At 43.3% G+C, this 23,046-nt stretch overlaps 2 long non-coding RNA genes across 2 annotated transcripts; one reads left to right on the forward strand and one right to left on the reverse strand.

The window, feature by feature from the left end:
* Nucleotides 1–901: 901 nt before the first annotated feature.
* Nucleotides 902–7,082, reverse strand: LOC117593473. The gene is made up of 3 exons (XR_004574884.1): nucleotides 6,455–7,082; nucleotides 5,367–5,728; nucleotides 902–1,369 (listed from the first exon to the last, which is right to left on the reverse strand). It is a non-coding gene; the product is annotated as an uncharacterized LOC117593473 (long non-coding RNA).
* A 12,144-nt stretch (nucleotides 7,083–19,226) lies between these two features.
* On the forward strand, nucleotides 19,227–22,510 carry LOC105018890. Its single transcript, XR_828611.2, has 3 exons — nucleotides 19,227–19,340; nucleotides 20,813–20,877; nucleotides 22,402–22,510. It is a non-coding gene; the product is annotated as an uncharacterized LOC105018890 (long non-coding RNA).
* The last annotated feature ends 536 nt before the right edge of the window (nucleotides 22,511–23,046 follow it).

A 23,046-nucleotide genomic window follows, 5' to 3' on the forward strand; every position in this document is an offset into this window, starting at 1 on the left:
TGAAATAAAAGGGAATTGAAATATGGTTATTGTTGATTCACTCAGCCCCCCCCCAATATCTCCTATGCAGCTTTTCTGAACAAAGGAGGGGACTAATTGGTTTGGGTGTAGACTTTAATTTACGAGTGAGCTGTTTTCCCAGATTGGGCACAAAATTGGGGTTGTGGTGGTATTCATAGTATTGGTAGCGGCTGTAGAGGTATTGATGGTAGTAGTACTAGTTGTGTGGTAGTAGTGGTGGTTGCAGTGATGGCAATAAGTAGTAGTGGTTGTAGGAGTAGTAGTAGTGGTTGTAATAGTGGTTGAAGTAGTTGTAGTAGTAGTAGGAGTAGTAGTAGTGGTTGTAGTAGTAGTAGGAGTAGTAGTTGTGGTTGTAGTAGTAGTAGTAGTTTGTAACCTATATTGCGCCCTGCACTATAATAGGCTTTGGACTGAATCCCAGCATTTCAGTCTTTACCCTTTCTGGCCTGTGTTTACTTCCTCCTGGTGAGCTTTAACTGGTCTGGTCTAATGGTGCTCTGTCTGTTCACAGAGCCTAATTGGCCACATCTCGGTTTGTACTGCAGATGTTGAGAATTCATTTGGTGCATCGTTTCTCCTCTTTCTCCCCGTGTGCTGACAATCTGCAGGGCTGCAGACAGTTCCATGCTCTAATCTCCTCAGAAGCACTCAGCAGAATGCAGCTTGCTAGCGCCACACTGTTTATACAGCTGGGGCTGTGCTTCTTTTTTGAAGGCAAGCTATGTAGCTAGCTAATTCACAGCCTCCTGCCAGTTTTTTAACCACTTTGTTCCAGTGTTGGGGAAACTCACGCTTTTAGGTAACTGGAGGCTCAACTCAAGTGAAATCATTAAGCAGCATTTGGAAAAAAACATTTATTTCTTAAATATTTGTCCTCCTGCATCCTCCTGCAACACATTAATCTATCATCTGTGATGTTGGTGACATGGTAAGCTTGACCTGAGGCAATGTCTTCATCATTTCCAAAATATTTTCAAAATGAGTACTGTGTAAAACGATATGGATGTGACTGGTCATTTGTTAGCAGTATGCATATACTGTAGCAACGAGACCCTGGAGACAGTCAAATTAATTACGTTTTTTTCTCTATAATTAGCATTAGCTACTATATAACACAGGACCAATAACTGGTCCACAATTTTAACTAATGTTGTTTCCATGGATCACTGTGTAAATAATTAAAATAGAGTAGAGAGATGAAGCCTGTAGTTTCAGAAGCAGCAGTGGAGAAATCCAACTTTTATGGTGTATTTTCTTCTCCTTTGAGCTTCAAGAGAGTCCCATCTTGGATGAGATTTCCCAGAATGCAGGCCAAAGGCAGGCCGGGCCCAGCAGTCTGAGAGTAGCCCTGTAATTAGCACAAACCGGTTAGCCACAGACCATCCGTCAACTGCCACAGCTCCACACAAGCCAATCATTTACTGGAAGTCCACACGCAAACACGCCCCCGGGCCTCCGCCGTTTGTGATCCCCCCACTCTGGCCCCAGCTGTCTCGTTCTGCTAGGGGCGCAGATGTCGAGGTTCAGGTTGGTAGGCCAGGGCCCTGGTGAGAGCAATGGAAGGCTCCAACTTCCAGCCAGGGCATAGCGTAGCATGACCTGTAGGAGAACCTGTTGGCAAGCTGCCTGGCCTAGCTTGCTAGACCACTAGGCACCTCCTCCTCTTCGTCCTCCTCATTCCCTATGGAAAAACAGAACAGTCCAGGCCACCGCCAGAGCCTAGATTCAGACATCACTGTCAGGCAAAGGGAGGAGAACAATGGTTTGCCATATATATTTACAGGGAGTAGATTCAATTACCAAGAATTAGAAGAAACTTATGTCAAATTGTATATACCCCCTGCGTTTTACATAAATCAACCCATTTGAGAAACAATCCATTCACACATCATTTGACATGCAAACAAATTGTAAGGCCTCTACTTTACATGATACAATCAGATAACTCCCTAGAGTACAGACTATGCCTGTTGGGGCCTTAGTAACAACACAGACATGTCCGAAAGAGCCATCTGTTGACCTGAGTCTAGCGTCAAACCCCATCATCTCACCTGCCTCCTGCTTGGGTGGAGCCCTGCTGCACCCCAGACCTGAGTTCATTTAGCATGAATTTTCAATTTGAAATACTTGGAGCATTGGATTGAGGTGGATTAAACTGCAAGCTAAGGGACTGAGGTTTGTCATTTTGGGACCGATTAGTTCTGTTGAGCCAGAGAACCATTGATAAAAAAATAATGAAAATACAGCAAAATAATATATATATATATATATATATATATAAATATATATATATGATTTTTTTTTTATGTTAAGGGAAGTGCACATTTTGCTAATAGAGCATGGGACCGGATTTGTACCCATGCTTCACCAGTACACGTGAAGACTATAGGACCTCAGACTGCTGGAACTCTCAAAGACACTGCCTCTGAACTATTTGAAAGTCACGTATTAGCATTTGAACACAGGTCTGCTGCAGAACACTATGAGACCAGGTGGGAATCCTGGAGTGGCCAGAGACACAGACCTACAGTACAGTATTACTGTCCAGGGACCAGCTGACCTCTAATCCAAACAGATGGGTCATTATGCATCCGGGATGCTAACGCCTTCCTCCTGACGTCAGTCTGACCTGTGATGCTGTTCCCACACCCCAGCGTCACCTCGAAGGTTTCCATCCATCTTCAAAACCCGGAGAACCATTCACCATCTGATCCGCCCATCCTAAACCCCGCTATCCCTGGATTGGCAATATTTGGACAGGGTCAGGTTGAGGGTGTTTGGGGGGGGGGGGGGGGGGGGGGGGGGGGGGGGTTGAATGTAGAGACACCTGAGGAGGGATGGAGGCAGTCAAGCGGAACATGTTATCAGGCTTGGTGGTGTGGTCTGGGGACGGGGGACGTGTGGGGTCAGGTGTGCCAAGCCAGCCCAAATCACGGACCTCAGATGAGGCACCTCTTGATCAAAATGAATGGAACCCTTGAGGCAGAGTGCTCATTGGTTTCATTTTGACACGGCTAACCTTGACAGAAAAACAAAAACAAAATCAAGTGTAACGAAAAAGCATTTCCTCTGAAGGGATTTTAGAGGGTGAAACATACTATCTTCAATACTCACCTTCAAAATCAACAGACATTAGGATTCAGCGAGCAGTGAGTGGAGGCAGGCAGACAGACAGACAGACAGGCAGACAGGTAAACAAGCATAAATGACAGGCAGGCAGACAGACAGACATGAAGGGAGGCAGACAGATAGACATAGAGGGAGACAAGCAGATAGACAGGGAGGGAGGCAAGCAGATAGACAGGGAGGCAACCCTCACAGCTGCTGTAGAAAGGATAACAATCAGAGCTCCTCTTCCCTTTGGCTTCTGTTGGGCTTCTCCGTTTGCACGCAAACCTGCAGCTCACTCATCCCTGTTCTCCCTGTACCAGATGGGCAGGCCTGATAAGGACCAGACAGAGTGGGCCTATCAGATCTATGCTGCTCAGCGCCGGGGCAATATTGGCAAACCTAACCCTGAGCTCCACGTGGCAGCGTCATCAGCAGGAACGTGATCACTGACCTCCTTTAATAAAGGTGGATATAAATAAATAAAATCATCTTGGAAAGGTAACAATTGGTCAGAAAGTCCATTTGTAAAAACACCGACCCATTCACTACCACATGTTGAGACTGTACATACAGTGCATGTGTACACAATTTCATAACCAAACAGAGACATGTGAACAGTCTCTTGGAAGATTAAAACGCTATCATCCCAAATGGCACCATATTCCCTATTTAGTGGACTGCTTTCGACAAACCCCCTGGACTATAAAGGGAATCGGGTCCCATGTGTACGGTGGTGGGCTGTCATTTCCTGTGAGCGGTGCTGAGAAAGGTCAGCCTGCTGACTGCTGATAGACTTCTAACCTGAGGCTGCGTGTTGCTCTGCGCCGTTGCAATCCCACTCGTAAAAACCCTGCATTGACTGTGGGGTGTATCCCGGCGGAGTCCTGTACCATTTATAGTGGACGACTTCTATGGTCTAGGTCGGTCCAATGGTCTGAACCGCTGCCTCCGATGAGCATGAATCCGGTACACAGCGTCCAGCTCTCTGTCTGTGCCCACTGTCTCGGTCCAATGAAACATCCCAAATCTGAAAGCAAAATACCCCAGGGAAACAGGGCACTACTTTTCACCGGGGCCCCATTCAGTTAAATGTACGTGGCGTCAATGCAACAGGTGTTTCATATTATCCTATAAAAGGCTGTGGCTCCCGCTGAGTTAAAGCAACCGTTGTGGCGGCACAAAACGCACGTTTAGTCAGTGGGATGAAACTTACACGGTGGACGCCAGTTCAGGGGGTATGTACAGTGTCTCACAGAAGTGAGTACAGCCCTCACATTTTTGGAAATATTTGATTATATATTTTCATGTGACAACACTGAAGAAATGACACTTTGCTACAATGTAAAGTAGTGAGTGTACAGCTTGTAGAACAGTGTACATTTGCTGTCCTCTTAAAATAACGCAACACACAGCCATTAATGTCCAAACCACTGCCAACAAAAGTGAGTACACCCCTAAGTGAAAATGTGCACTCAACTTCTTTGGTCGACCATGGCGAGGCCTGTTCTGAGTGAAACTTGTCCTGTTAAACCGCTGTATGGTCTTGGCTACCGTGCTCAGTTTCAGGGTCTTGGCAATCTTCTTATAGCCTATGCCATCTTCATGTAGAGCAACAATACTTTTTTTCAGATCCTCAGACAGTTCTTTGCCATGAGGTGCCATGTTGGACTTCCAGTGACCAGTTTGAGGGAGTGTGAGAGCGATGACACCAAATTGAACACACCTGCTCCCCATTCACACCTGAGACCTTGTAACACTAACGAGTCACATGACACCGGGGAGGGAAAATGGCTAATTGGGCCCAATTTGGACATTTTCACTTAGTACTCACTTTTGTTGCCAGCGGTTTAGACATTAATGGCTGTGTGTTGTTATTTTGAGGGGACAGCAAATTTACACTGTTATACAAGCTGTACACTCGCAACATTACATTGTAGCAAAGTGTCATTTCCTCAGTGTTGGCACATAAAAAGATTTGCAAAAATGTGAGGGGTGTACTCACTTTTGTGACATACTGTATGTAGCAGCCTAGCTGTTCTCATTGAAACACATTTCACAGCCCATAAGCTGCATATGAATTCACACCCTGTCTTCATGTTCTGACTGCTGCTATCTGACCTTCTACTGTTGAGGCCACGCAGTTCTGTTCTCTGCGCGCACGCACACACACACACACACACACACACATGCAGTGCTTCCGAGCGTATGAATAATCTTCAGTACGTGGAACGAACCTCAATGTCGATTTAGTCCAGGAGTGGCGCTGGAATTATAATTAAGACTGTTGTTGTTGTGTGGGACCAGCGCTGTGAATGGCCCGGCTGCGCCACAGCGACTTGTTTCCCGGCAGTCACAGGTGTGATGGGTCCGGTGGGGCTCCCGGCGGCGGCCCCCCGCTTGGGCTCTGTAGAGAGAGCACAGGTGGCTGGGAGCTACGCTGGAGCGCAGGGCAGCGCTGTTGCATGTGGCGGCAGGCCAACGGCTCACAGAGCATATGCCAGGCCAAGGCCTATGAGGAGACACACGGCACACTGTCACGCCGTGCCAGGCAAAAAGTAAACCACCGATGGAGAGGGAAAGGGGGGTGCGCGGGCGCCTGTGTAGGAGAAAGACGGGGAAAGGGAGAGAGCGGTGTTGTTCTTAAAGACTCGGACGCATCCACACAGGTCCTTCGCGAGGACCATATGCTAGCTGTCTTTGTTTTTCGTTGGGCAGGATGTTTAATGTACTGTGTGAGTGTACGTGTGAGTGTACGTGCGTGTGTGTGTGTTTGTGTGTATGTTTTAGGTATAACTATACTCATGGGGACTCATGGGGTCCCCATGAATATATTAAATCCAGAAAAAAAACTTGCCGGTCCCCATGAGGCAAAAGTCAATTTCTGGCTCAGGGTTTAGGTTTAGGGTCAAACTTCTTTAAGGTCCAGGCATTGTTGGTTAAGTTTAGGGTTAAGGTTAGACATTACATCTAAGTAAAGTTTAGGCATAAATGTTACTTCATTGAGGTTAATGTTAGGGTTAGGTTAGGGTAAGGGTTAGGTTAATGTTAGGGTTAGGTTAGGGTAAGGGTTAGGTTAATGTTAGGGTTAGGTTAGGGTAAGGGTTAGATTAAGGTTAAGATTATGGGCAAGGGAGCATGTAATTTATATTTTCTGGTCCCCATGAGGATGGCCATACAAACTTGTGAGTGTGTGTGTGTGTGTTGTGTGTTGTGTTGTGTGTGCTGTGTGCCGTGTGTTGTGTGTGTGTGTGTGTGTGTGTGTAAAATGAAGTATGTTCTATGTATGTATAATAAAGTATTCAAGAGGCTCAACCTCACTTACACAAAGTCAAAAAGTCTTGTTATTCCAGAAGACGCAGGTTCCATATCTGGCACCAAAGTGTCATCCACCCAGCTAGCACTGCGCCTGGTAGACCCGTACTGCCAGGACCCTGATCCCTAGATAAATGCGTTTTGTAGACCAAAAAAAAAAAAACCTGAGTGAGCTTTTGTTATTATCATACTTCATCAATTATGTAAATGACGTCCCGCTGTGAGAGAAGTGAAACCGCGCTGCGTTCAGGGTCCACTCCAAAATGCATGTAAATGATCTTGCTGCAGGGCGGTGGATGACCTCCGCCTCGTCCTCCTGCCTGCCCACCCGTCCGTGATGGGGGGGGGTTGTGGTCCCGCCCCCCCGCGTCCTCCCCAGCACAGCGCTCCGTTAACGGCTGACAGAGCGGCGCAGAGGGGAGACAAGTATGTTGCTACAGTGCCTCTGTTCTGTTCCGATGTAAATAAGGGATTCGGTCAAACTGTTTATCTGAAAACTGATGTTGTTAACTGAACATCCTGCATCAGCATTCAAAGCCTGGGTGTTCTGCTCACACTCTATCTCCACACCCATTCAGCTCCACTCCACATGTTTCCTTTGACTTTTTTATATAGCTGCAGAGGCTTCGGGTTCAAACCCGCCATCTAGTATGTTTATTCAATTAGGGAGGGTCTAATGAATGCATGTCAACTAACTGACTGGAGATGTTTTGCTCATTGAGTGGCATTAGATGGTTCGGAGACACTTCATCTTGTTGTATCACCCTGGACCTTCAGGTCCTGCTGTGCCAGACGCGGGATAAACGCCACACAATTCTTTATTTAGCATGGTACATTTGCCCAGCTCTAGACAAGTGTAGTGCCCTAGGGGAAAGGCCATCATTTGTGACACTTGCCCTGCCAGCTGGTCTCTGAGGAAGCCCGGTCCTCCAGCTAAGTGTAGGACAGTCGCTTCTGACAGATATTTCTTCCGGAGGGAGGCGTGTTTAGCACTTAGGTAATGTATGCCTATTCAACAAATCCTCACCATTTTGTTCATTTGTTTTGTGAAATGGAGGCAAGGTTTAATTATAGATAATGACGGTGACTGAGTACCTGGCAAACAGACTGATGTTGCTGCACTTCAGATGACTCTTGTCATGAATGGAGGATCTGCAGGGAAATTCTGCCATATCTGGTAGACCTTCTTGTTTAAAGAGAAATTGGATCCAGATGTATGATCCCATAATAGTTATCAGCATTTAAATATAATTTTTATTTAGTATTCTTTACTTGTCATTCCTGTGTTTTACTATTATTGTAATCATGTGCCATGCCTGTTAATGATAGGGCATTAGCATGGGGTTCGGTTTGTTTTGTCACTAGACTTGTTTTGTCGTGATCTGCATGTGATTTCCGAATTAATTTTTTATGGTTTATCCTGTGAGTTTTAGTACACTTCACAGAGCAAATGTAATGAACCCACGCACATTTAATATAAGATTTAGTCTAAGAAATGATGAACAAATTACACTGATTTAATCACAGATTTACACTCTAACAATAATAGTTTGGTTCAGTGTCGGTACAGCTTATAGCCTATTGACTAAAGACCACTGAGGCTCTTAATGGCAAGATACAAACTGCTGCGTCAAGATGTTTGAGACATCTTTAATCACTTGTACGTTTCTCCGTCCTCCCTACTCATTCCCCTTTTGACAAATCAGATCGCTCTTCAATGACAGTGTAAAGGACATGCTGGTCTTGTTTTAAACAGGAATCCAAGGAAAATGGCTTACGGACTTCTTTTCCAACAGGCATGTGTCCCCACTCATCCAAGACTCATTAGAGAGAGACTATAGCGTAGTCAGAGGCCCTGAAAAGAATGGAAGAGTCAGGACTTTCACTAAATGATATCTCCCATCTGGCTCTGCAGTTCCCCTTCGTACTGTCTGATAGATACACATCGACAAGAGATAAGATTACAAGGGATATACACAATGTTCTCCTCCACAGTGTGCCTGCCTCTGTGGTCACACATCTCACAATGAAGTGCTAACATTTGAATCCTCTTTGTTTTAAAGTTAAACGAGGAGGAAGTCTTCTCGTTGTATCAGCACAGTTTGCCCGGGACAACATACCGCCAAATGAAACACCCTCCGTGACGAGCAGTGGTGGATTTTGAAATGCTACGGGAAAATCAGCAGGCCCTGCTGAATCATATTCGCTGAGGCAAGACCTATTCATCATCGCTGCTGACAACGGATGTCAGTGTTTTTAATTTTAAGTGCTCAAGAGTAGGCATTCATATGGCCTTGTTGAAGGGAAGGGTTATGATGAGAAAATGAATGTCTTGAGGGAAATGTTAGTACACAGCACAGTGCAAAAGGCAAACCAATACCGGTAGAAAGTTATTTACTCAGCCAATTGTAAATGTACATTTGTAGGAAATACATATAAAGTGCAGATTTTCTCAGAGAGGCCTGTTGCAACCTGAGTAAAATGAGTAGACAGAAATAATTGTGTGTCTGGTGATGACAGGTTCCTGTGTCTGGCGATGACAGGTTCCTGTGGGCGTAAAGAGGATAGGGCGGAACCAACATGGCCAAGCAGTAACCTCAGATCACTGAAATGGAATTCCAAATGGCAACCTATTTCCTGTAAGTGCACTGCTTTTACCAGCACCGTATGGGCTCAAGTCAAACGTTGAGCACTTTTTTGGGAGAAGGGTGTCATTTGGGCAGCTGACACTGGGAACGGTTATTTTCACATCACCACCCAGCTACACTGAATTGCCACCCCTTCTGACTCCCTACACTAACAGAGCCATGATGGGAAATGACCAGAAACAAAGATATGGAGGCTTCAAAGCCTGAGAAATATATGCCAAATATTTGATAGCAGTTTGTGCATTCATACATTTCAATGTATTCATACCTGTAATTGAAACAATTTCTTCATGTAGCCCATAAACCTGGGACATTTACGAGTGCAACACATCACCTACAAAAAGATCCAAATGATTTCCTGAACGATATCCCTCACATATCACCCGTTCCTGTGGAAACGTTGTGTTTACCAAGTCAGTTATACAGTTAGAACATGTTACTGTGGCAACATAATCGTTTTTCACCCCCCTCCCCCCCAACTACTTAGTCTTTGAGCATGTCACTATATTATTGTATTATAATTCAGAGTGTGTTTGTTTGTATCTACCTACGTACCAAAGTCACTGGCATTAATGAATCATGACGACCCACCCCCCTGGTTTACCCCAGCCAACGCCTCCCAGTGTAAGCCTCTGCCCCATATACCACACTCCAGCCCCGAGTGGCTTATTGAAATTCCAAAACTAAAACGCACACTCACACTCCGTCTCCTGAGTTTGACACACATCGTTGCACGAGCACAACCAGGCCCTCCCTCCGGCATCAGAGAGGAGCGAAGCGCTGCCAGGTCTGGCACGGATGTGGAGCCAGCCTCACACATGGGGATGAGGGTTGGACCTAGGGTTGGAAAAACTTGGCAAGGAATCGCTGGGAGTCCCACCTGTGTGGAACGCTTCTGGAACATTCTATGGCTCAGAGACAAGGGGAGCATCAGCTGTCGAGAGAGGAGACGCTCTTTCTCTCCTCTAACCCCCTTCTCTAGTCTCCTCTAACCTCCCCGCTCTCCTGCTTTCCTTCTAAAGTGAAAAGTAGTGCACTAATTGCAGCCCCCATCGCCGGACTGTTAAACCACTCACTACTAAGTTCAGAAATTCCCCTGGATGGGAAAGCTGTGTCTATCATTCCTCTGCTCAAAGGAGGCGACGAAGAACCCCAAAGAAAGTTACTTTGGAAGCCATCTAACGCCTGGCAAACAAACGGACAACTCATTTTGAGTCCCGCCTTACTCTCCCTGTCGGGCATCAGAGCAGGCCCTGGGTGTACTTCAGCCACACAGCATGAACGCCACAGGCAACCAGCAGTTTCACACAGCGGTATTTATGGACCTCCATTTGACTTGGTGTGTCCACACCTACAAGGATCTCCATATCTCGTCAGATCCCTTTCTAGGCCCATGATATTCACAATCAGCCTGAAATCAAAGCCTCCTTCCCCCATAATGCAAGACATACTTTTGTATAAAATGACCATCTTACCAGTCCTTTGGTGGATGGAATCCAGTGTTGCCACCAACCGTAACCACAACGTCATCTGGTTTGTCACCAGGGCCCCTGACAACACTTTCCACGTGATCTGGTAAAGGGATATTTACTCTCTGGTAAACTGGCCCTTCGCTGCACACATGACACCAGAATCACTGGGACCAGCTTGGCTACAGGACTCTCCTTTGGCTCTCGTTATTTTCAGTTCTTTGGAGCCGACCAGCGCAATGGACTCCATAAGACTGCAAAAAACCTGACACTCGTCACTCCATTCTCCTTTAAAAAACAGTTTGAGCTGCAATCTGATCACTGTACCTGGTAAGCGCCTGACACCAAGTGTGAATACACCACATGTCTCATCTCATATAATGAACACCAACTTATGCACCTTATCTTTGAGTACGCAAGTATCACCACACGTGACGTAATGGGTTAAATGTAATCATCTGAATTAGCTCCCCACATTGTTCTGTAACTTTGTTGGCATGCACTCTTCTCTCTCTCCTCCCCATTGTAATACACTATTCCAGACTTTATGTGGACCCCAGTGGCGAATTTGATAGATGAAAACATGGAGATATTTGAACTCTTATATAAACTCTCTATATAAACTTGCTTGGGCGAAGAAAGGGATATATTATGAAATGTGGTTTGGAAGATTATGTTGTTGCCACAGTGTTCTATTTGAAATACACTGAGCTTTGAAAGTTCCATTTCGCCTGTCACAGTCAGGAAGTAAATTACAATGTGAGGGGAGAGAAGGACTTACCATGGCAGGTAAAAGGCTTACTTCACAGTAATAGAGATGGAGAAATTACATTTAACACCAGTGGAGGGACAGAGAAGCTATTACCCTAGCAGTCATTTGATTTGCTGTAAGTGGACCCCTCAGTGATGAAAAACATACCCCTTCATAAAAGAACTGCAAAACACCATAATCATTTTCATTCAAGTACAGTACAAGCCCATACTATCCCTCTTATCAGTCTCTCTAGTTGATTACATAGAAACAGCCTGGCATTGCACAGTAACTTTCCACACAGACCAACACAGAGCTAGTATATTAACTTATTTACCAGTCTCTCCATTTGACTGAAATCTATTAAGAATTATAGCTGACTGTCAGCTATAGTGGGAACAATCAAATCGCCCAGTAGTCTGTATTGGAAATCAATGGCTGCCTGGGTTCAATCAAGCCCAGGTGACAGTGCTCTTCAGGCCTGATGCGGCGGAGGAGATGCTAATGAAAGTTACGCTTGTTGTCACTCCGACTCAGTCCAGATCCCTGTCGTGATTCCTCCACTTCAGTCGCTCCTCGGGTCGATGGGAATCGTGTTGTGATTCTCCCAACACTGCACTAATTGTTACAGCAGGTGAATGAGGGAGACATTGATTTTTCATGTCTGCCAGGTGCGTTAAGACATCAACCTGGCTGTGGACTCCATTACAATAGCGTTTGAACACACACAATAACAAATGTTTACTCCTTGTGACTGAAAGAGCAGGATGGAAGATCGGAAAAGGCCAGACTGGTTATATAGTTATACATAAAATATTGTAATGCGCTTTGTCCATTATTAACGCTACCGCTTAGCTGGTAGTGGTAGAGCATGGTGCTTGCTACGCCAGGGTTGTGGGTTCGATTCCCACATGGGGCCACTTAGGAAATGTGTGCGCTTACTACTGTAAATTGCTATGGATATAAAGGGTCTGCTAAATAATCTCCTCTGAGATATCAAATGATACAGAGACTAGGTCAAAGGTGGGGCAATAATTGGGAATATTGTACCCTAGCAAATGTGCCCTTGTCAAAGGTAGTGTAGAAAAATAGGGAATACCATGCCATTTGGGACGTACCCAGGGTAACGTGTTGATTTTCTAATGGTCATTGTAAGGCTACGTGCCTCAGGGCTTTAGATCCTAAACATACTGGACATGGCCTAATCTCAATAATTAAACAGAACTGTATAGACTGCTTATTCAATTCAGCTCCACGTTATAGTGAGCAACAGAGCAGCTAGCTAATCAGACAACACTCCGTGAGGAAGGACAGCTTAGGGAAAACACTTAGGGAGGTAATACCAAGGAAGACTTTCTGCTAAATGTGCACAGAAGATATGCAAACGCTTTGAGTTTCAGCATGAGTTTGGGATTCGTACTCACCGTAAGGGATTAGGCTGCCAGCATCACAACAACGACTAATTACTAACAGACTTTCAGAAGTGGATTCTGGCACTAATGACAACTCTCCGAGCCGTAGGAGTCATTGGTGGTGACAGTTTGCACGAGGAGGCAAGCATACACCAAATCTGAAGTCAAACGGGAGTTAAAACAATGGCAACATCAACCATCCTCACACAGGCCTCAGGGAATACCTGGCATTAGCAAAGTGGCTGGATGTATCAGGACAGGTTACGTGTCTGTTTTTGTTTCTTAAGTGCTTCATGTTTTTATGGAGCCTATCTGGAGGCAATTAAAATGCAGCTCTTTTTTTAAACAGAAATATACCCACTTGTGAATTCCCTCCGTGCCTACAGCGGTACATGTGAAAGGTAAAGCGAAGAACAATTAAGCCTTTACCCATCAACAATAGTTTCTTAAAAAAACGTATTAAAGTTTATGCATAATTGCATTTTTCTTTTGCGTTTGATTTCAGTCCAGGCATCTTGTTGAAACGGCAAGCATTATTGCTTTACCTTACTGAACTCTGACCGTGGAAAATGAATTTCAGCTGACAAAAGCTTGACATCAGCTGTGGAGGAATGTGGAGATATGCGCTCCACTTGAAGTGTTGTTGTGCCTCGGTTCCCAGTGCCATGGTCAAGTGTTGGACCGCATGAGGGAAATGAACAGGAAAACACTGCACTGTCCTTAACGATCGCGATAACCATCGGTCATTGCAAAGAAACAACCATGTTTAACCTAACCTCAACGTGAACTCTTTCTCCAGAACGTGTTTTCTGCATATACAAACAGAAAACAGATCCGAAACGCAGAGTACTATTTCTCAAGAGAAATAAAACAACGAAAAACCTTTTCAGTGAAATCAAACAGGCAATGTCACTGGTGTCTGAGGGAACACGGAAATGATGGGCTCCTAGACTTATGTTAACAGTGGAAGGCTTTCCCCCTGTAGAGGATATCTCTGTGTGACCTGGGTTTTGCATGGATGATACATGCTACGAAACGGAGCTGTCTACTGTTATTGTAACTTTTGTAACAGGTCTTAGATTTAGGATATTTATCGTGGATTCCATTACTTTATTGCCCTTTAAAAAAGGATATAATCTAATAATGGGAAAATAGATAAAGATAAACACACTGTATTTGTTTGTCAGACTGGGAAGGAAAGCAATGTCAACACGGTAGCTCAACCTTTCAAAATTCCTAATTAGTGGAAGAGAATAGTAATCTTTTCATCAATGAATACAAATGTAATTGAACTCATCAAAAACTAGCTTGGGAACTTGATTGATTCTAATCAGCGTCCACCTCCCTACAAAGGGAGGACAAGCAGTCAATATTCTGTTTCATCTCAGATATGCAAAGCAAATATAATTTTTTGGGCCAAACGGTCAATAACAGCATTATGGAATATCAAAGAGAGAGAGAGAGACAGAGAAGCAGACAGAATGAGAGACAGTGAGAGGGGGAGAGAGGGAGACTGAGAAGGCCTTTACCAAACCTTTAACTTGACATTTCTGCTGTTCAGAAATTGGAAATTGCAGTCAGGTTCCTGCCAGATTCCTCCTTTCTATAATTGTGATGACATTTCATTTGGACCAATAACTCGACATTACAACGTGTAGCAAGAATTAGGTGACAAATGACACTACATTTTGATTCAAATAATGACCTCAATTATGAAAATCCTTGTTTCTTGCCTGCTCAGCATTCCCAAACACATTCCATGACGCCTGTGTCCCAGGCAACCTAATCATCCACATCAGAAAGCCCAGATGGAGGAAATCCACCATCAATACCCTGTCAACTTTGACGATGTTCCCCACATGCCCTGGTATCTACCGTAAAGGTTGCAATTATTATCCTTTCCATTATCTTCAAAACCCCCGGACACATTGGTTCAGAGCCACTAGAATTTGGATCTCTCCATTCGGCTTTAACCATTCATGTAAATAGACCCAGTCGCATCATGAAAACGTGGTTTACCACACAACATACAGGCAGGTATCGGCTATGAAATTCAACCTTTTCAAGTGGGTATTTTCCGTAACAACATTGCCTGTGCATGGGTAACAAATAAGAAGCACTGACCTTTTCAAATTTGTCGTGAAAGAAGGGCTTGGGGCCATTGTTTGTGTGTGTGTGTGTGTGTGTCTGTGTGTGGACGGTGCACGTGTGTGCATGCCCATCATGTTTGTGTGCACATCTGCAGGTGGTCGTGTTCGCTGGTGTGCTGCGTGTCGGCGCGAGGGGCCATCACTGGGCCAGCTCCCCATCAGCCCTGTCTATCTGATGTGTGTTATCTGAGCCGGACAGATCCTGCAGCCGGACCAGACTCTGTGACGGAGCAGGACCGGCCATTACTGTCATAAAACACTGAGACAGCCCATTATCAACACTTTGATCCACTCGGCCTCGGAAATACACACAGGCCTTCAAGTGACAGACACCTGGACAGAGGTGGAGCAATGACACGGTTCGAGGCTGTGTCCCAAGGTGCCACGCTTTTCCCAAAACAGTGCACTACTTTAGACCCCCGGGCCCCTATCAAGAGCAGCGCACTGAGTAGGTTTGCATTTGGGACGTACTCAAAAGGTCTGTATCTACTGTGCTCTGATACATGCTTCACTTCCACGGTCGCCCCATCAATCCAAAATGTGATGCACTGATGGGGGCAGATTGGGGCATGAATTTGTCTCGGGGTGCAGGGAGGAGATTGTGTGCGTTTACCCTATTAGAAGTTCATAATGAGAGATAGGGCTGGTTGGGTAGGGATCCACCATACAGAGGAGCTATCCATGTCCTGTCGTCTCTCACGTAATGGTTTCTGTTACACACACAAACACACACGCACACCTCCGACAGCCCACGCGCACACACATATGCAAATGCTCGCGCGCGCACGCGCACACTTCACAGATCTACTTAACTGACCTTTCCAGCTATTTTTCCTCCGCTCACAGAGGGACGCATGTGGTTGGAAAAATCACGTCTCAGAGCCTCCCGCCGCAACTCATCTTCCATAAACGGAAAAGGCAAAGTTATACCTGGAAGATAAATGACTTTTGACACAATCTCACTAATAATTCATATCTTAAACCACAATGTCATATTATAAATGTAACAGTTGCACTGTGCGCAGAGACCTAGCATCTTGATATGGCTCGTATTTAGCATGGTAATAACAGCAGAGCTGTTGTTTTTTTTTTTCTTCCGTAAAACAAATAGCAATAAAAGTGCTCTCAGGACCACCTTCATTAAAATAATCATTAAACTGTCCATCAACAAAATGGATTTCTACACCATGATACCCAAGGGAGACAGCCTGCCTCGCTCCGGAACAAACAAACAAACAAACACATAAACAACCCAGCATCTTTGGATGAAATTTTAGGGCCAGTAACATGTCATGCAATATATCACACTAAGTAGCTGTAGCTTACAGACAGCCTCGGGGGTTTAGGTGTAGCTGCTGGAAAGAAAAAGGAAATATTTAAGTTGGAAGTTCAGTGGATACAGCAGTCATTGTATATGAAAATGTGATGGAATCACAAAAATATGGTCAGCATGCACAGTACCAGGCACAGGTTTGGACACACCTCAAGTGATTAGGTGTGTCCAGACCTCTGACTGACACCACATGTGGAAGGTTAATCGGCGCCGGGCCAGGGTGCAAGCTGTCCCCCCCCGGGATGCAAAATAAAGAAGCGGTATGTACACAGGTAAAGCTGATCCTGCTGTAGATTAACCTAGCAGCGGACGTATGACTGTGATAACAGAATAGAAACACAACATAAAATAAAAATACAAAATAATTTTATGATAGAGGACTAAACTAGTCAAAGACTACCCTACACTATCTTGGCCAGTCTCGGGTTGGAATGTGAGGTCAGAGGACCGGCGGACTGAAGGCAGAGAGACGACCTTGTCCTCCATGCTGTATGTCCACCTTAAAGCATATATTCACTGCTGCTTCAGACACCTACAAACCTTTTCACTTTATTCTGTACCTGTGTAAAAACCTTTTTTATACACAGTGTGTCATTTGCCATTCTTGTTGGAAGGAGATGGCCTCAGTGAGCTACCATTTACAACTAGCTATTATGTGGTCATTATACATTCAGTGGGGATATATCTCCTAAAGCATACAATCAAAGTGAAGAAACATAATATATATATGTGGCTACATTGTATATATATATGTATATATATACAGTGTCTCACTGAAGTGAGTACACCCCTCACATTTTTGCAATTATTTGATTGTCTTTTCATGTGACAACACTGAGAATATGACACTTTGCTACAATGTAAAGTAGTGAGTGTACAGCTTGTATAACAGTGTAAATTTGCTGTCCCCTCAAAATAACACAACACACAGCCATTAATGTCTAAACCGCTGGCAACAAAAGTGAGTACACCCCTAAGTGAAAATGTCCAAATTGGGCCCAAAGTATTTTTTAAAAAATATTTTGTGTGGCCAGTATATTTTGTGTGGCCAGTATATTTTGAGGGGACAGCCAATGTACACTGTTCTACAAGCTGTACACTCACTACTTTAAATTGTAGCAAAGTGTCATTTGTGTTGTCACATGAAAAGATATAATCAAATATTAGCAAAAGTTTGAGGGGTGTACTCCTGTGAGATATTGTATATATACAATTCAGAAAGCAAATGTATATATATATTTCTTTATATTTACTGTGTTTTTTTTTTTCAAGATCTATACATATGTATATATAAAGATGAAATACAGTACCAGTCACAAGTTTGGACACACTAACCCATTCATTTTTGACCGGTAATATATATTGATATAACCTTGAGCTTCAGAATGATACAGATGCCTGAAACTCCCTGTCTAACATGGACGGTCCCATCGAACAGTCAGAGGGGTGAAAAAAAGGGTACCCTGAAATATATTTATTTGTTTTTACAGTTTTAATTCAGGGGCCATTTCTCCGGTAGCTCCTTGAATTCAGGGGCTGCACTCTGTCTAGTTCTTATGCAGCCATGAGCTTCTCGTCTGAGCAGCGTATCGACTGAACCGACAGGAAAAGAGAGAGAGAGGAGGGAGAGAAAGGAAAAGAGAGAGAGAGAGAGAGAGAGAGAGGAGGGAGAGAAAGGAAATAGAGAGAGAAAGGGAGAGGGCTGCTGAAAAATTCATGCCTATGCCAGCTCACTCCATTCTCAGCTCAGCAGGGGCCCAGCTTTGATACTTCACACTCAGAGAAAAAATGCAAATGATTCTCGCTTCATAACATGGAGGGAATATATCCCCTGAAAACGATAAAATCTCCAGCCAAACAATGAATAATATAGCCACAGTTCATTCCACTTGATGGTTACTAGATTCAGATTCTAAAAAAAGATCAGCCATTATTTATCCTATTTTTAAAACAAAGGTGCAAGATTCAAGTTTCAATAAATTGTTGAAATAAAAATGTACAAGGTCAGACAGTATTAACGAAAGTGGTCAGATAAAAACGATTACTCATTACAGAAACTAAATGAAATATTACACACAAATACAAAAACCACTCATATAGTAACGACCTACAATATTTTTTTTATTGAAACAAAAACCTAAACTATTTGAATTAGCTAACAACCTGAAAACATTGGCAGAGCCAGAGTCCATATGCTGGTATAATGAATTAAGAGTGAGGAGAGAAGACTTGTGTTAGTGTGCTAGAGGAGGATGTATTGGCTCTGACAGGTAGCGCAGTAGGGTGCCTTGCACTGCAGTAAGACTGTGGATCTATTTTTTAACTCAGATGCTGTTTCAGGAATGCTGATTAGATTTGCTCTGATTCAACTATTCAACTACACCCTCCGAAAATAAGTGGCAACGTATAGGTGGGTGTCTATATTGTCATTACGATATTGTTGATATATGAACCTGGGTCCATTCCATGGAAAATACAGGTCTTTTTTTAGAAGTGATGTCACTGGGTTTGTGGTAGAGGTGGTTGTTGGGTTGGTAGGGGTGGAGTTTGGCTAGGGTGTTTCAGGGAGCCTGTGTGGGTGTGTGTGCTTGCGTCTGTAGGGGGTTGGTGGAAGTTGTGTAGAGTTTGTGGCTAGTAGGGGTGGAGTTTGGCTTGTGTGTGTGTGTGTGTGTGTTTGTGCATATATGCCTGTGTATGTGTGTATGTCTGCCCTCCACTGCTGGTTGGGTGGGGAGGTCTAATGGGTGGGGTGGGGAGAAATGATAGATGGGATGGGGGGACTGATGGGTAGGGTGGGGGAGAGATTATGGGTGGGGTGTAGGAGGAATGGTGGGTGGGGTGGGGGAGGAATGATTGTAGGGTGGGGTGGGGGGACTGATGGGTGGGGTGGGGGAGGAATGATTGTAGGGTGGGGTGGGGGAACTGATGGGCGGGGTGGGGGGGGGGATGATGGGCGGGGTGGGGGAGGAACGTTGCTTGTAATAATGTCTTCTTTCCAGAAGGAAACCCCACCGGCCAATTAGAGCTAAGCATCTTGGCCGGCTGACAAGTGACCAGAGTCACAGGAAAGAGTCTGTGCCTAGGCAGCGGGGCGAACCGATATGAATCCACAGTAGGGCGGGGCTATGAAGAGGTGAGTGGCGAGATGGAGCTGCACAGGCAGGGTAAAAACCGTCCACCGCCAGGCGCAGTGCTCTGGCTACTAGCAATCAACGACGGGTGTGGTTAACGTGGCCGTATGACGAGATGCACTGACACATCAGGCACATCAGGAACTAGCAAATGGCACATCAGGAACTAGCCAATGGCACATCGGGAACTAGTCAATGGCACATCGGGAACTAGCAAATGGCACATCGGGAACTAGCAAATGGCACATCAGGAACTAGCAAATGGCACATCGGGAACTAGCAAATGTATCTCACAAACACACATGCAATTCTAATAGTTCTGTTTCATACAATATGATCCCCTGGGGCTAAAAAGCAACTATGTTTCCACATCACCTCAGCTGGATTCCTTAATACCTCTTTGTGTTTCGGGACGGCTCAGTATTAAGTAGGCTGCTATTATTTTCTGGTTTAGCATTTGCCTTTCCCTTGGAGAGGGAGACATTATGACTGGGTTTAATACAATAACACAGCACGGAATAGTCCCCAGAAACAATCCATCATGCTAGAGTTCAGTTAGTCCATAAAGCCCTGACTTCAACCTGACTTTTCTAAATGTTTCTCTCTAGATCATAGCGAACTATGGAGTTGCTTGACAAGCATCTTCATGGCTTGTAATATGTATTTAAAAAAAAAAATATATATACATATGTTTTGGTGCCAGGTAAACCAAACCTTGCATAAAACAATGTTATTTAATAACAGATCCTAAAGTTGTCATGATATAAGACTGCTAATTTGCCCCAAAATCTGTTTAAGATGTGAAAGACTAACTTGGGTATTTTAATGTGTATGGTGCATACACACACACACACACACACACTAATTAATCATTGGCTGCAGCCCCACAATTTGCCTGTAAGCTGTTAGGCTTGTTTACTCTTGTGAGTAGTGAATGGTAAACACTGCAGGCTGGGTGAGGGACAAGGTCCTGTAGGTGGCTTTATGCCTGCCAGCTGACAAACAAAGGCAAATGAAATCACCAGACCAAAGCAAAAACCAAACTATAACATATCATATTGTTACAGTTGCAGCAATATTTGTCAAACACCATCAAGTTTTTCCCTTATAAATATATTAAATACAGCCATTGATTCTTGAAAAATTAAACGTCTTCCTTATGAGCTGAGATCAATGGTTATACCTCATTATGAGCCATGGCATACTACTTTAATTCACTGTAAAAAATAAAATAAATAAACAAACACTGTATAGCTTCAAAATCTGATTCAGACGACCATTATGATTTTAATGTTGTTAGCTACATTTCTCCAACTCAGCCCTCCACTTTTTCCTAAACAGTGGCTACGCTTGAAACATACTATATTATTGTTTTAACGGCTGATTGCCCCGTCTTGCATCCTATAGATTTTGGTTCAGAATACTTGAACTTGATAAAACTGACTGAAACCTGTTTGTTCATGTTTGTTTTCAGTGCAGGGGTGAGAGGATTTCTCTAGGAGGGACTGTGAACATCCGAGTGGGTCTGAAGGCAGTGAGGTATATAATTTCTTCAGTGTTGGCTGATTTCTCGTCCCTTTAATACTTCTTCCTATAAGCTGACTTGGTCCCTTAGAGGAACTTGACAGCGGAGAAGAAGGAAATAAAAGTGATTTCAGACCAATCAGAGATGAGACATCTTAATCACACATCTTAATGCAATTCTCTCCATCCTGTTCTTTCAAATCAATCGCTCCAGAGACCATAAAATATCTCCCTCACTCGATAAAAGACAATTCCGCTAGTTTCATTTCCTTTTTCAATTATGCCCCATGGACTTTATTGTTCCATGATTATAATTTCCATGGCTGAAAGGTGCAGAAAAAGCATGTAAACATGATGCCTTTTCCTTAATGTGACACCTATGACAGACCACTGGCATTCACATTCAACGTCCTGAAAGACACTGGTACAGCCTTACACAAACAAATGTTAAATAAGACAAAATGTAAAACAATGCACCAGACAGAATGACAGGCACAGGCTTGTTATTATGTTAAATGACACATCCGAGTTATTTTCCACAGTAATGTTTAAGGAAACACTTAATTACTGTCCGCACAATGGTACTGAAAGTGCTTTGGTTGTACAATTACAAGACACACTGTTTATACAGAATTTATAAATACATACACCCTGAGCATCTACATTACGCACTAATATATGTGAAAAACTCAATATAGACATCATCACAATGTCTCTTGTGTTATGCCAGGCTGAGATAAAACCATTGAGCTGTAGGAAATCAGAAGACCGCTTCAAAAAATGCTTTTAAAACCCTTAAGCACGTCTGTACCTCTGTGCCCCCACCTAGGCTTTCTGGCATTCATCTGAAAACAGCGAGTCATTACAATATCTAATGGAGGGTATACTTGTTTATTACAGTGCCACATCTAGGAGGGATTCTCAGGGAGGATTAGGTATTGACTAATGCAAAGCCTGTTTACTTCAGGTGATTATTATCAGTCAGTCTCCAGCTATCTTCTTGAAATCCGTTTAGAGTGCCTCTGTGGAGTTGACAGACTTTATCTCTATACTGTGTTAATTTCACAGGCTGTAAATAAAAAAAATAATATATATATGTATATATATATATATATTTATATATGTATTTATATATATATATATGTATTTATATATATAGATATATAAACATAAATTATATATATATATATATATATATATATATCAAATGTGTTTATATATATAAATACATTAGATGTATAAATAGACTTATTATATTGTGATTGTTTAAACTGAAATATAATTTATATAATATACCTGCAAAGTCAATGAAATTTCTGGGATATATTTGGGTAGAATTTTTTTTCTATTCTATTTTAAAATGTCAATTAAGAGGAAATGTTTAATATAATTTAATGAGGGAATGGACTGCAAACTAAATAATGCATGGCTGTTTATTTCTGTTCATTACCAAACTGACAATATTGCACTAGCAGAAAATGTCCACAAACCTCCATTAATTTTTGTTTTTCAATTTCCCAAATTGTGTGTTCTATGTAGTACGCTGGTGATACTTTGGCCTCCATACCATGTGGGTGAAATGGAAATAAAAAACAAGAAGGCCATTATAAACACAACAAGATCACAAGAACTGGAAGAAAAAATAAAACACAGCAAAACAAAAGTTTACATTTATTAATTAAATCTTGTTTTTCAATAATATATTTTCGGTGTGAAAGATTCTTTGGTCATGCAATCCTAATCAGTTTGTCACTGGGTTATTTTAAATGCTCATCTTTTCATTGATTAGCTGTATTAATAAATGTATACTACATTTAATTGTAGATGTTATTAGGCAGGTGGTGTAAAGGTAAGAGTCGTGATTTTACTCATCACAATTAACAGTTAAGCCTCTTTATTTTCACATTTACCCTTGGCTTTCCTATTAGAGGCCTTCAACAATGATCTTTGTCCGGATATGTGCTGCCATCTGGTGGTGGAGCCGACATACCACCACGGGACAACTACATACGCCGAGGACGTTTGGTATTGATTTTCTTTAGAGACTAACTGTAGACATGGATGTAGCACAAAATTCTGGGCCCTGTACATAGGCGGTCTCTGAGGGCCCCTCCCCACTTTATTCAAGATTCAAACATTTTTGAGGGCCCCCCTACACATTAGGGCCCTATATACTTAGTACCC

This window comes from Esox lucius, chromosome 20 (genome assembly GCF_011004845.1).
Source record: "Esox lucius isolate fEsoLuc1 chromosome 20, fEsoLuc1.pri, whole genome shotgun sequence".
Taxonomy (NCBI): domain Eukaryota; kingdom Metazoa; phylum Chordata; class Actinopteri; order Esociformes; family Esocidae; genus Esox; species Esox lucius.